The 12,917-nt window shown below is 35.7% G+C and overlaps 1 protein-coding gene across 1 annotated transcript in view; it reads right to left on the bottom strand.

Moving 5' to 3' along the window:
- Positions 1-8,580, bottom strand: part of si:dkey-247m21.3 (5-hydroxytryptamine receptor 4) — a 49,331-nt gene extending 40,751 nt beyond the window's left edge. The window contains exon 1 of the mRNA XM_026941275.3: positions 8,409-8,580. The gene's annotated coding sequence lies outside the window, so the exon portion shown is untranslated. The remainder of the gene's footprint in view (positions 1-8,408) is intronic.
- Between the last annotated feature and the right edge of the window lie 4,337 nt (positions 8,581-12,917).

Below are 12,917 nucleotides of genomic sequence, written 5' to 3'. Positions count from 1 at the left end.
AAACAAAATGATGAGAAGAAACCAAATTCAGTCTTTTTTTTAAATAAGAGTCTGATGTACCATGTAAACATTGTCTAAGCTTCTTTCACCCCAATCCACACAGACCATATATGGAAAATAAAATGCTAAAACAGCCATTTGTTGACTGTCGACTTCCAAGGCTGGAAAAGATTGAAAAATGGTCATATAAAATTAATTACTGCTGTTTTTGTTACATGAATCCAGACATTATAGCATTATAAATGGACATGTAAAATATGGAAAATATGGGCACTTTGAACATGCTAAAGAAGTTCTGCTAATCAGCTAAATAGAAATAATAGGGCGATGTTAATGCCATATGTTGATAATAGTTTTCTTTCATTAACATACTTCAAACCTTTCTTTTCTTCTAGCAAGATAATCAGCTCTTGCATACAGGTCAGAGATAATCCACTGCATGCGGCATTTAGTTTAGTTTTTTTTTTTTTTTTTTTAGTTTTCTACACAGGAAAACCTGTTCCCAATTCAACTGTAATAAAAACCCATATGTATAAAAATTAGGAACTGAGAAGAAACAAGCCAATGGAATACATACAGACAGTGCTCACACCACACATGATTTTTGGTCAAACCACATAATATTTTCAAGTTTTCTAATTTAATACACACAGAATTGACCACCGAAGCAAACTTCTCACCAAAGTCTATTATAAAATTTGTGATAAAATATAGATTTACGGATATAATTTTCACTGTTTTCTTGAGAGCACACAATATGACAGCTATATGTGGCATCTACAAAGTAGTACCTAAAAGCGTAAAATTTTTCTTACAAACCCTCTAGATGTTTCCAAGGATCCTTGGAATGCTGCTTTATGATGTCACTTTGTCATTATATTGTTTTCATCAAAGAAGTCACAAAATGGTCTTATCTTCATTGGTCACACTAGATGATATTTTGTAAGATGAGCAACTTTCCAACTTTTCAAAATGATTACTTTCATATAAACGGTTTTGTTTTCAGATCTGCAAAACACTTCTGAAATTATGCCAAATATTGCAAAATAAAGATATGAAAGAATTTAGGAATTTCAAACAAGTTTTTAGAATTGCACTACTGGTCAGATAGTCGCACCACATGATATTTTTACTCTAATAATAAATGACAAATGACCAATACTTAAAAAGACTGGGAAAACTAGTGGGTACATATATTTGAGAAATACTAGAGTATTATATGTTATTAATTTTCAAAAGACAAAAAAAAAGTTGGACAGAAAAGGTCTGTGTCACATCATCAGCACCAGTATCTCAATTTTTTTCTCGTTTGAAGTTAGTAACACAAACTAGTTTAGATAATATAAAATATAATATTGGTTTCCCCCTTTCCCAAATGCAGTCATTTATGTAAGACAAATTTAAGTCCAGCTGACAGCTAATAAAAAAACCTTACAACCTCCCTAACCCTAGCATGTCTAAATCATCACACTTCTCAAGCACACCTCAAGCACAATACCAGGCTCCCGATTGGCGAGACAGAAAAGCATTCTCCCTATTATCTGATTGTGAGTTCGAATTCTTAAACACTTTTTTCGCAAAAGTCTAGGGCTAATTTAGAGTAGCTAATCTGTTTTTGAAAGATTACTCAGAATAAACCTACATGGACATGGGAAGTACATGTGAAACTCAGCCCAGGCAGTTATCCAAGCTCAGGAAAAAACCCAGAGCTGTGAGCCACTGATGCTACCTGCTGCGGCACCGTGCCGCCTCCTATTCATGTCCACACTAAAAGGGTCAAGCGTGGTTTAACAGCATAGGAAACAACTGCCGTACTTGAAAAAAAAAAAAGGGGGGTTTGCTGGAACTAGATCAATAGTCCCTGGAAATGCATTTGGAGACAGGCAGCCAATTCCAAGTGAGACTATTTCCTGAGCCTTTCTTTCCCGCATGAGGCTGGAGTGCAAATGGGCACACGTCCATCACAGCACACAAAAACCATAACCGTGCTTTTACTTTCACCTGGCAAGGAAGAAGTGCAGATGTCAAAAACACACGGAAACGCAAAAGGTAGCAACTAGGTAGGACTAAGAGTATGATTAGAGTTCAGCTGTATGGTAAAAACAATATCATATTAATATAACATACATATATATAATTTTTTACAATACAGCTATCTTGATAATTAGATCCTAAAGTTTGCTAGGGTTAGCTTTTGCAAAACAGTCATTTCAAACTGTATACTTAGCATACTTTTAGTGCGAGTTGTGTACACACTTCATTCAGTGAAATGTATCCCTACATTCACACCAGCAAGTGATATGTGTCACTTGTAGTTTGTCTCTTTTGGGCGTGCACTGCCCAGCATTTCTCCTGTTACACTGAGAAATGGTAGTAGCTACAATATATATATAGCGTCTAAAGCTGACCAGTTAAACACAAATTAAATAATGCACTAATCCATTAAATATTTCGTTGTTTGATTTAAATGTTATGTGCTAGGCTTCATATTAGCTTTGTTGGCATATTAAGAAAGCAGATTAACTGTACTAGCTATATACACTCACTAGCGGCGTCAACAGTGTCCACTACTTCCTTCCAAGCTTTATTTTTCTTTGCAATGTCTCTATACATATTTAATGAGAGGTAGTTTATGACAGGATAAGAAGAAACTGCAGCTGCACGTCAAACAGTAAGTGAAAACCACACTATACGGCCATTCATTTGTGGACTCCTAACCATCACAGCCATATGTGCTTTTTTAACTTGCCATTCCAGATTAGTTCCCATTTGCTGTTATAATAACCTCCACTCTTCTGGGAAGGCTTTCCACTAGATTTTAGAGCATGGTTGTGGGGATATTTTGAGTGAACTCAAGTTCCTTCACTCCAACCCTGGCAAACCATGTCTTCATTGAGCTCAGAGGCATTGTTATGCTGGAACAGGTTTGGTCCCGCTAGGTCCAGTGAAGGGAAATTGTAAATCTACAGTATACAAAGACATGCTATACAGTGTGTGCTTTCATCTTTGTGGCAACAGTTTGGGGAAGACCTACATATGGGTGTGATGGTCAGGCGTCCACAAACCATTTTGGCCATATAGTGTAATTGCAGGTAGAATTTAAATTTGTGCATGGGGAACCCAAGAAACTTCGGACCACACGTGCCATAGGACTGGTCTGAGATATAATTTGAGACAATTGTTTGGATTTGTCTCTTTACTGTTAGACAGTTAATGATAGGGTTGCCAGGGGGTTAAAAAAAGCTGCACAGCCAAGATCTTGTTTTATAGCAAATAATTGGATTTAAATCGAATAAATTTCTATTGTAAGATATATTGCGACGATTGGGAGAGGGCAAGGGGGATTATAGAGTGTATAATGTCCATGTATCAAAAATGTGTGTGCACCACGTTGCCCACTTCTCACAAAGGCTGGGAATAATAAGATTATTTTTTTTTGGCTAGTTTCAGGTCATTGTGCAGTTATAGGATACTTTACTCCATTTGTTATGGAGACAGTGCATATGCAATAGCCAGAGAAACCTTAAAAATTAAATAAATAAATAAATAATGTGTGTTATTTGAGCCTGCACAATATTTTGCAATTTTTGTGAGGTTTTAACAGCTATTTCAAATCCATGTTAGAAACACCATTCTTGTTGATCCATTTCAGATTTATGGGTCTCTCCCCACTCAAGTAGATATGAGTCAGGTCTTATATGACTGAAAAGAACTGCCTGAAAGTGTTGCCAAGATGGCTACAGAGTGGACAGATTTACTAGAAGGACTTTAGATGTAGTGCACTATTAATACCCAGATGACGGATTAAAACCAGGGAAATGCAGTGTATAAAACACCCCCATTTCAGTACTCTTTTTACCATGCCCTGCTCGACTTTTCCTCACAACTGGGAAGTGCCTAACCTTTTCTTCACACAAGGAGAAGGGGACACCAAGGAGCAGATTTTAAAATAGAAACACACTCGCCCTTGGTAGTGACCATAAACGTGCATAAAATGATTTTTCTGTGATTTGCATAGTACAGTTACTTTGTAACAGTCAGAGCTGAGGAGAGCTGTAACTTTGTGTTTTCAGATAGAGGAATGTCTTCAGGATAGAGAGGTTTAGCCTTTGCGGCTTTTAGGGATAAGCTGCATTTTTTTTTCAGTCTGAGAAAGTGAAGGGAAAGTGAGTGAATGATACTTTATAGCTGCTATAACGCAAGTGATAACAGGAACTAACTTATTTTTTGGATGTTCCGTACAATTAATCATAACTATAATTGGGTAAAAAGTATGATGTGTCATTCTTTAATTATTAAAAAAATTGTTGAAATTACTGTGGTATAAGAGGACTAAAACACTTTTCAGAACATAATCTTACTCAACAATAACTCTGCTTAATCACCTGTCATTGATTATTTTCCTACAGCAGCACCACACACAGTGTTTTATTTCTTATGTATTATAGCATAATTTACAGGATAACACTAAAACTTTGTCATATCCACCATCTGTATGAGTAAAGCTTCACTTTTAAACGTTGTTTAAACTGGATGTTTAGTCTAACACATGAAATTATTGTGTATTAACTGGGACTAAACAAAAATCCCTCACACTCTTACAGTAATCTATCAATTACTGCTGCATTATTTACTTGGCAAGGTGACAAGCTAGCATGAACACATCTCTCCATGAACTGCAAAATCATATCAATAATTTAGCAAGAGGGCAGGTGTGTCATCTCAGTTACTCATCAGCGCCAGATTGAGATGCAATAATAGGCTGAAAGATCTTGGCATCTCAGTGCTTGCTCCGGGACACGGACCCTCCGCCAAAAACCTGACTCCAGAATAAACGGCTGTGTGGGGAAATAAGTCAATGTGAAAAATAACAATTCATCCATGGAACCAATGAAAAGTATCGAATTTAATGTCAAGCTGCAATAAATCACTGAAGCACAGGGACAGCGACACAAATAAATACTATTAAAAATAAAAATATTTCCATGACCGATAATCATATTTTCCTTCTCACTTCAATATGGACGGACATGAGCATTTTCTGTTACAGTCCCCACAGCACTGCCATAACAGATTAATGTGATGCAAACACATGAGGAAAAATTCTACCAGTGACAAATGCTCTGATTATTAATTTTAACACCTTCCCACACAGCCCCTTTTTTCATCAGACAAACTGAAGGCTGCATTTCAGCTGCATTTGCATTTAAAGAAATGAAACAGAAAAGCGAGATATGAGGATTTAGCAGATTAACTTTAAAGAAACTTTTTTTAATTCCTCTAGTCGAGCTTGGAGCTTGACCGGAAGTGCATTTCTGACACGACAACAGGAGCAAACGATGAGAGAAACAAGTATCAGGAACATTTGAACAAGAGTGAAGTACAAATGTAGTCCATCTGATTGGAAGTGTGCATCAGGACTGGGATCCCATAGGAGCCAACAAAAAAAAGTTGTGTGTGTGGGTTTTACTTTCCTGTGGGCATGAGCAAGCAGTCAGACATGAAGGTCACGGGACAAACAACGATTAACATGAACACTAACATACAGTGTCTGGTAATTCATTCATCCTTGGTAACTGCCTAGTCAGGGTCGTAGTGGGTTAAATTGGGCTACTGTTTTGTTATATTTTGAGAAATAGAGCCAACTAAATTCATTAGAAATAATAATAATTTAAAAGGGAAACCTTCCAGTTTCACATCTATAACAGATGTGGATATTTGCATCAGGAAACAGATACAAAAACAGGCCATATTTATGTCCAAAATTTATTACATATATTAAGCTGGAGTGATTTTTATCATCAGAACCATGTCTAACATATAATTAAGCCACGCCCCTTCCTGAGTCTGATGCTGGTGTGTAGTGACACCAAACTACGTCTTGAGGAAGAAAGATGGAAGTACGACAGATTTTGTCTCTGCAAAGTCAGTTTGTCCATGTTTATAAATAATGTCAAATATTTTATGACATTTCCAAATTATTATTATTATTGTGTGGTTAACATATCAGACATACAGCTCTGTTTATTATATATATATGTATATATATATGTATATCAAATCACATTTAATTTGTACAGTAATTGCACTACACTAGTATTAAAAGGTGATCTTTACGATTAAATATTAAACCCCAACAAGCATCAAATGAACATGTCCACTAGTTTGTTTCATTGCAGTTCATTGGCTACCAGCTGCTACAGAGAAACAGGACTGACCAATCAGGATCATGCATTTACCCATGCATGTCTCTTTGAACTCTACTAGCCAGGTAGCTACATTCTGATATCAAGGAATATCTAGATGACTGTGAAATACTGACAGTTTACTGCAGCAGGAGGAAAAAAGAATGCATCTGATTTTATAAGATAAAATGAGATTTCCCCCTATTACTACCATGTTATTTTAATCATCTTCAGTGGAACTATCATAAAGGCAACGCGATTAATATGGCAAGATTAGTTAACAGTAGATGGTACCAGAAATTATTAACTAACAGATTTGTGCTATCAGTGGTCCTTCTACTATCTGGAACGCACCCAAAATTCCTGAGCGTCTTGCACTTATCAATATAATTGTACAAATCATACAGTGATTTATGCACAGTGTATACAACCCCCGCCTGGCTATGGATGTGACTATATGCCACAGTCTGTCATACACAGTGAGTCAGAAACCACATCAGTAACAGATGATGGCTACCACGTTTAGCAAATGCTAAACGTGGTAGCCATAACCTACTCTTATTAGCCTCATAGCTCCAGTGCAAAACAGAAGTAAACTTCACACACCAAACATGTCTCAGCTGATCGATTACATTTGGGATAAAGGAGACAGTGTGTACACTTCACTTTCGGTTGAATTAGTGCTTCAACTGGATGTGTTTATCAGGCCATAAATAGAAATTCAAACACAAAATGAGCAAAAATTCAGAAATAACATCTTCCACACAATAAAGGAGGCTTCATTAAGCAGCACACACACAAACTGAGCTCAGAGTTTACTCCAGTAAGTCACAGATTTATAGCAGATCAAACTGTAGAGGCTGTAACAGTTTGTTAAAGAACAAGAGTTCTTAGAAAACAACAGTTTTAACAATGTGCACACAAAATAATGACCAACTCAGCACTGCGAGAACTCTGGATATATAACTAGACCAAGTGGATAAACTGTCAGGACAGTGATGCCGAACATGAAGTTTAAAGGCATTGTAAGGAGTATTTTCTAATTAAATGTACGTTATACTACAGCACTGCTGAATTCTGGATTCTGATTGATCAGAAGGTGTTGATTCGTGTTTCTGTAACAGCAGCACTGACAGCAGTGCAGCACTCATTCTAATACATTATCGTTTCTATAGTAACAACTTATTCACACAGTCTTGCACCACACAATCTAATCCTAATAATAAATGGGCTTTAAAAAATGTGTAATTGTTGGTTTGGTAAAGTTTTCTGTGAGGAGATGTTTATATTTACCACTTACGGAACGAGTCTGCTATAACATACGAGATAACAGGAACACACTTATTAAATTTACACTGAATCGATGTATTAATAACATTCAAACTATTTTTTTTTTCTAGAGTGGTCAGATGACCAAAACGACACTTGTTCAATAATCAGTGAATGCTTTTGGGTTAATGGTTAGGGTTACTGGTGCTAAATCTCATCTTATTCAGGGTTAATTTGAATATATATATATATTTTTTTAAAAATCTGCCTTAATGTCAGAAGTAAGATTGAATAGTCATTTAAAAAAACTGTTTGTTGATTAGATTAAGTGCCAGACAAGAAAACCATACAAACTTGAGTGTAATGTCATGTCCCTGTTTTAATTGCTTTGAAAAGTTGTATTTTGTAACTTATTATACACAAATGCAACCTACTGCACATGATTCAAAACAAAATTTAGAGAAATCTACAGTAAAAGAGAAATACAGTAAAACTACAGGGCTTGAGAAAACTGATACCAGGAAACTCCACATTCATAAATTCACTGTTTTATTCTATCTGGCACCTGAAATGTTGGGAAAGGAATTAAGCACCATATTTGTGAATTATAACATGTACAGACAAGCTTAATTTTTATTTATTTATGTTAGAATACAATTCTGTATTGGTCCATCATTTAAAATGGCATCTGTGCGCGCGTCTGGCGCACGTTACGCACCGTGGATAATATAAAGGACGCATTCATTTTTGAACAAAAAGCCATATTTAAATGAAACTTATCATTACTGAAAATATTACAGAAAGTATGTGTTAAGTGTTACAGTGCTGGTGCACAAGAGCATTAAACACAGGCACTTTTGCAGCAACACGGCACAATCACAGGCATCACTATCCTTCTGCACAGCGCATAATGTAATTCAGTAAAAGTGCCCTGAGCATGAGAACTTTACTCACCCCGGCGCTGGGTCTCTCACCACTGCAACTCCATAACCGCGCCATGATCATCTCCTGCCATTCACTTCATTAAAAGCCTCTAGTCCACATACAGAGAGAGGAGAGGAATCAGGTGAAGGAGCGCTGGATGAGGTGCGTATGGTAAGGTGAGCGCGCGCGCGCGCACACACACACACACACACACACACACACACACACTCCCGTTTGCCTGTTTAGGCGTTTAGTCGAGGTGATCAGACAAGACAGCATTCTGCCTTCTGGAGCAACAGCGCCTCCCAGCGTGAGTAAAATATATTTATTGAATGGAAATAATATTAATTAAACATGTTAAATATGTATGTATTTATTATATTTCATAATATTATATAATAAGAACACTACTACTACTACTACTACTAATAATAATAATAATGGCTTGCAAAGACATGCACTGTAGGCTGACTGGCATTTCGAAATTGTCTGGAGTGTGTGATTGTGCCCTGCGATGGACTGGCATCCCTGTCCAGGGTATCCCCGGTCTCCTGCCCCGAGTCCCTTGGGATAGGTTCCAGGCTCCTCCCTATATGTGGTACAGAGAATGGATGGATAATAAGAATAATAATAATAATAATACCTTTAGGATATACTGGGCCAGACCTCATGGGTGGCACAAGTCTTCAAAACACACTTTGAGAGATTAATTACTTTTGACCAAATTGCACAAAGCCAAAGCACATAATGATATACTGTATTATACTGTATATAATACAGTATATGATTATGTGGCTCTTCATTTTGGGTAAGAATCAAAATTCTCTGATTGTATTGTGTTTACATTTTCCAGAAATTAGCTCTGCCTCCAGACAGCCCAGAGGTCAGCACTAGAATGACTAGCCTGGTAGTAATGTGACTGTAATAAGGTGTGACTATGAGATACAATGTGATAACATGTTATGGTTATTAAAACTAGCAGTATTCGCTCCATTAATTAACATTAACAATACATAAATTCAGCATTAATAAGCCATAAGTAATGTGTGCCATAAGTTAATACATGTGATATTTGTTTAAATGATAACTAATTACACTTGCTTACACTTATAAATGTTTATTCTATCCATCACTAAAATAAGTCCACATAAATTTCCATAAATTAAGTAAGGAATAAAACACAACAAAGTGTTTTTATTCCTCTTATACCACAGCAATTTGGCAGCAATTACATTCATACCTTTTATCCATTTATAGTTACATTTAATGTGACTTGTCTCATGGATGTTCTTTTACAATTAAATGTAACTATAAACAGATAAAAAGTATGATGTGACATTCTTTAATGAACAAAAATTGCAGTCAACTTTGGGATGTGCTGTTACAGGAAAATAATCAACTTCAGGGTGGTAACAGTAACTCTGCTTCTTCACACCACCCCTTCGTGTTTTGTTACTTATTGTTTTCTTAATTAACTACATTTACGTATAGTTTTAATTTTAGCCAAACTATCACTTTAAGCACACGGCTGTTAGATCTGTTTCAGGTGCAGTACCTGGCAAGAGTGCTCTGACAGTGATCGAAGTCATGCTGCTATAAAACCATGTTCAGCATGCTTCATGGTTTCAGCCTAATGCATGGAGTTAAGCTTTTCAGCCTAGGAGGAAAATCGATCTCACTCTGACTAAGAATAAATGATGCTGTTGTTGTTGTGCACTGTGTTTATTTGTTTGGCCGGTGTTGTAAGCCTATTAGTGGGCTGTTTGTTCATTTCACAGTACTGCGCATTATTTGATAGATTAAAACCTCGTGCCTTATCCTCCACTAAAGTCTTTTATTATTGCTGCAAAGACTCAAAGTGCATTTTGGGTGAACAAGGACTCTCAAAAAGACTGATGTGAAATGTTCATTTCGGGCGGTTTTCTTCTGGACTTAAAACAGAGATGCTCAGTGTTATTAACTGCTTCATAAATAGCCTGCTAATATAAACTCATTTGCTAATATAAACTCATTTGCCTATATAAACTCATTTGCTAATATAAACTCAGCTGTGTGAGAAAGCTTCTGTTAACCAAGAACCCATTAAAACTTGTCCTACTAGTTCACCAGAAATTATCATTGTTGTTTGTTCAGCTATAATAAAACTTAATATATCATTTTAAGCATTTCAATATTATATCACTCTATGCATGCTTTTAAAGGAAACATCCCATCCTGCATATTAATCTTTATAATTAACAGCACCCAAGATTTATTTTGTAATCAAAGTCTGTGTTGACTTGACATGGTCTGTTTTCACATTGATTAATTTCCTACATCACCCACAATGCTGGTCAACTGCCTGCTGATAGTGGTGCAATGGGATTCACCCCAACAGATCAGCTTCCAAAGCTTCAACTTTCATGCTTATACTGTCATCACTGCCATCACTCTCGTCATCTCATACATCTCTTTCTGTAGAGAGTCTCTACCATAACTCAGCACCACTGAGTCATATAGCTGCACTGCATTCTGGAACTTTGAGTCCAGCATTTGCTGTCTTCAATACTTCTACACTGGATTCCTCATTAATATGACATTGAAAAATCATAAGTGAGGGGGAAAAATCCTTTGCTCTCTGGGTTTTGAGGAGCTAATAGCAAAACCTGAAGGTTATCCCTTACATTTGAGATTGTGGAAATGTCCCCCAAGACACCATTTCAACATGCAACCACTAACTTCTCATGTGAATCATGAAAATACAGCAACAGCCAATATTTTATAACCAGAATCACTAAAGACATCAGAAATATTTCCATATAAATATATTTAATGTGTTTCAGGGTGGAGGTTTTCCATTACCATTTCTTTCCTAATGCTGTATGGACATATGGATTTCAAGTAGTGTTCTTAAACTTATAGCTCAGCTCTTCATTATTCTAGAAAAGTTTTAAATCCAGAAATAGGATTGAAACATGGCAGAATTTGTAAATCTGACTTGTACTTCACTTCTATATATGACACATGCTCATTAACCTGTCCATTTAATGCTAAGAGTTGGAAAACCTATTTTTAAATTGTATATTATTAGATAAACAATAGAATAGAACAGACACATTACATGAGTGAATTTATGTAAGCATCTATGTTTTTATGCTTACTGAGAAATCCAAATTCTTTGAATATGCTGATTGTAAATCCCCCTTCATTTCATATTGTAACATGACAGGATTTTCCATTTTTTGACAACATTCGCCTGTTCAACACAGTTATCAGATTTTCCAATGGGATTTTCAGTGCTACTCATTTTCACACTTTGGCACATCTACACACTCATATTAACTGTCCTGAAATATTTTAATCATTAAACATGTTTTGTGTGCGTGTGTGTGTGTGTTAACAGTTTTTTAACATTTAATTTAAGGCTAATTTAACTGGGGAAGTCAGTGTCACTTTGCATTAAGCAGTATAAGAAAGCAAGCAAGCTCAGTACACGTTTTAAAAAGCATTTGAAATATTTTTAATTTTGCATTTATATGAAAGTATTTCCTCTGTTTTGTAATTTATAGCTTGGTTATGTTTAAATTTTTTTATGTTATTATTATTATTATTATTATTATTATTATTATTATTGTTGTTGTTGTTGTTGTTGTTGTTGTTGTTATAAGTCTCATGCCTATGGCTCAGTGAATTTTTAAGAGGACAGCAGATTCATATAAAACTCATACTTACCATTTATCACCACTAGATGAGGCAATCATACAGACATTTTCCTCATACAGATCACATATAAAGACTTTAATGAACAGGTTCAGATAATATGTGATATAGTTTTTGTTCATGAAAGGAGAAAATATATCAAAGAGTTCATGTAGAAGTACTGATAAAGTCTTATAGGAAATCAGATTATAGGAAATCAAGTCTGAAATGGAGGATGTAGTGTGAAGCAGAATTTCAGATCCACTTCAGTCAGTTATTTAATGGTGCAAATGAAAAGAGACATCAGGCATTCTGGAGTCCGGTGGTCATCATTGATTTTTTTTTTTTTGATAGTCTGATGGTTATTATTCTCTCCCTTATTACAGAGACTCATGTTCTATGCTGTTCCTTGTGGCTTATAATAAAATGGTTATGGAAAATGACTGTTATTACTATCATCTCTGTGTGGCCTAACTACTGTTTACATAACAGTTTATGTAGGTCATTGATTTTGCTGCCATTGATTCCACTACTCATGCTGTAATGGAAAAAAAACACAAATTCAGGCACAATAACAAGTTGCAAAACTTAGCTTTGCATTTTTAGGGGAAAAGATCAGAAGCCAGTAAGAAGCAGTAATTAACTTCACACCCGTTAGACGGCATATCATAATGTTAATAATGATTATTATAACTGTGATGTAATTATGAACATCGATGGAAATATTTTACTCTGAACCAACTGCAAAAAACAGGCTTTATTTCATCTTTTTTTACTGATAACAATACATCTAATATAGAAAGCAGGCTGGCGATTTAGTTGCTAGGACTGGCAATAGCATTGTTATTGTTATTTTGAGTG

This window comes from Pangasianodon hypophthalmus, chromosome 15 (genome assembly GCF_027358585.1).
Source record: "Pangasianodon hypophthalmus isolate fPanHyp1 chromosome 15, fPanHyp1.pri, whole genome shotgun sequence".
Lineage (NCBI taxonomy): Eukaryota > Metazoa > Chordata > Actinopteri > Siluriformes > Pangasiidae > Pangasianodon > Pangasianodon hypophthalmus.
Note: the sequence above shows the minus strand (reverse complement) of the source record. Positions and strands in the feature narration are given on the sequence as shown.